Source organism: Geospiza fortis, unplaced genomic scaffold (assembly GCF_000277835.1).
Source record: "Geospiza fortis unplaced genomic scaffold, GeoFor_1.0 scaffold1039, whole genome shotgun sequence".
Taxonomy (NCBI): Eukaryota; Metazoa; Chordata; class Aves; order Passeriformes; family Thraupidae; genus Geospiza; species Geospiza fortis.
In genome coordinates, this window is record NW_005054733.1 from 94,681 (window position 1) to 97,433 (window position 2,753).

The 2,753-nt window shown below is 48.8% G+C and overlaps 1 protein-coding gene across 1 annotated transcript in view; it reads left to right on the forward strand.

Annotated features, from left to right (window-relative positions):
* The window catches only part of SUGP2 (SURP and G-patch domain containing 2), an 18,027-nt gene extending 15,763 nt beyond the window's left edge, over positions 1 to 2,264 (forward strand). The window contains 1 exon segment of the mRNA XM_031065306.1: positions 1,849 to 2,264. The gene's annotated coding sequence lies outside the window, so the exon portion shown is untranslated.
* Positions 2,265 to 2,753: the final 489 nt, after the last annotated feature.

Genomic DNA, 2,753 nt, shown 5'->3' on the forward strand with positions numbered 1-2,753 from the left:
CTGCTGCCTGTGCTGCTGAATTTGGATTTTTGTTGTGGCTTTGGCCCTTTGGAGGAGATACGCATTTTTATTTTCATCGAATCCATTTGGTTTTTGCTGGAATTTGGAATTCCTCTGGGGTGCAGAGCAGGATTTTTGGGGTCAAAATCCATTTTTGGGATGGGATTCCTCACCAAAAACTGGAATTATTTCCCAAAAATCAATCTACAAGTTTTTGGTTTTTTCCTCTTGACTTCCCACTCTATTTCCAACTTTTATTTTACCCAAATAAAACCCTCAAAAAAATCCAAATATTCTCCTTTTGGCTTCTTCCTACCCTAATTAAAACAACATTTTAAATTAAATTAAATTTTGAATCCTGCATAGCTCAGAGCTGAGTGGCCAAGCACAGCCCAAGGTGGGTTTGAGCAATAAAACACCTGGAAAATCAGAATATGCTGAAACCACCACGGGGTTTTTCTGGGGAAAAAAAATCCAATTTTGGGCTTTTTGGTGACCAATTTTGGCCTTTTTGGTGACCAGTTTTGGGGTTTTTGGTGACCAGTTTTGGGCTTTTTGTTCAGTTTGGGGCTGGGACTGTTGGAGTTCTCTGTGCCAATAAAGTTCTGGTGTTGGAATTTTGGTGTTTGGGATTTTGGTGTTTGTTTGAGATTTGGGGTTTTGGGATGTTTGGGATTTGGGATTTTGGTATTGGGGTTTGGGGACTTGGGGTTTGGGGATTTGGGGGTTTTGGGGTTTAGGGATTGGAATTTTGGGGGTGGAATTTTGGTGTTTGGGATTTTGGTGTTTGTTTGAGATTTGGGAGTTTGGGGTTTGGGATGTTTGGGATTTGGGATTTTGGTATTGGGGTTTGGAATTTGGGGTTTGGGATTTTGGGATTTCTTGTGGTTCTGTGGGGTCAGGGAGGAGTTGGGGTGGGAGGGACCTCAAAGCCCATCTGGGGACACTTTGGGGGACAGCCTGGGGACACTTTCTGCCGTCCCAGGTGGCTCCCCATCCCTGTCCCCTCTGGCCCATCCCCATCCCTGTCCCCTCTGGCCCTGTCTCTGTCTCTGTCCCTGTCCCCATCCCCATCCCTGTCCTTTTCCTGTCCCCTCTCTCTCTGTCCCTGTCCCTCTGTCCCATCCCCGTCCCTCTCCTGTCCCCATCCTGTCCCCTCTGTCTGTGCTGCAGCCCCTGTCCCTGTCCCTCTCCTGTCCCTGTCCCCATCCCTGTCCCCTCTCTCCCTGTCTGTGTCCCCTCTGTCCCTGTCCCTCTCTCTGTCCCTGTCCCCTGTCCCCATCCCTGTCCCCTCTCTCCCTGTCCCTGTCCCCTCTGTCCCCCCAAGTAGGGCAGACCCTCCTGCCCCCCCTTGCTCAGAGCTCTCATTAATGACCTGCCCCAATTAAGCCGGGCTAATTGCCTGGGCTGGGCTGGAACTGGGGGAGGAGCTGCAGCAAACGGGGCTGGAGGCTCGGCCCGCCAGAAATTCGGAATATTGCTCTGAAATTGCAAATATTGCCTCTGAAATTGCAAATATTGCCTCTGAAATTCCGAATGTTTTCTCTGAAATTGCAAATGTTGCCTCTGAAATTCGGAGTATTGCCTCTGAAATTCCAAATATTGCTCTGAAATTCCAGATGTTGCCTCTAAAATTCAAAATGTTGCCTCTCAAATTCCAAATATTGCCTCTGAAATTCCAAATGCTGCCTCTGACATTCCAAACATTTCATGTCAAACTGCCGGTTTGGGAGCAATTACTGATCAAAAATACAAATATCCTCATTAGCAGCGTCGTTAACACAAATTCAGCGTGGATGCATTCGTGTGTTCAACATTAACAGACACAGCGATATTTTGTATTAACAGGATTGATCAAGAACTCCTCAAAACCTGGTGGAATTAAAGGTTTTGTAACTTGCAGACCGTCCCAGGGTAACAGCGGGATCGCAGCGGCCCCAGGGGCACCGGGAGCCTTTAATGAGCTGCTTTAAACAGAACGTTCAAGGGGAATTTGGGTCTTTTCAGTGCTCAAGGATGAATTTCTGTCCTTGGGAACAGGAAAGTGGCTCAGGGGCCGCTCTGCAGGGGAATTCTGAGCAGGTGTGGGGGGAAAAAGAGGAATTTTGGGGTTAAAAGCAGCAGATTTGGGGGTTTTTGGAGTTTTGTGCTCTAGGAGGAGATGGGGATCCCTGCAGGAAGGTGAATTTCAGTGGTTTACATTGAAATGCTCGGATTTTTTAAATTTAAATACTAAAATAATACTAAATGCTATTTCTGTTCAATGTTGGCAGTGTTTAACTCAGGCGAAGCGAGAGAGGGGGAGAGGAAATCCAGCATCGAGTGGGGATTTTCTGTGGGGTTTTAAACAAACACAGAGTGGGAGGGGACAGGGAGGGGGACAGGGCTGGGGACAAGGGAGAGGGCCAGGGACACGGATGGGGACAGGGGACAAGGGACACGGATGGGGACAGGGGACAAGGGGCAGGGATGGGGACAGGGATGGGGAGACGAACAAGGGACAAGGACGGGGATGGGGACAGCAGATGGGGACAAGGACAGGGATGGGGACAGGGGTGACACCTGGCACAGGGAAAACAGCGCAGGACGGGGAGGAGAGGAAAGGCTGAGTGTGAGCAGGGGGGGTTATCACACTGGGTTATCACATCTGTGTTATCACACCCTGTTATCACACTGGGTTATCACATCCGTGTTATCACATCTGTGTTATCACACTGGGTTATCACACCCTGTTATCACACTGGGTTATCACA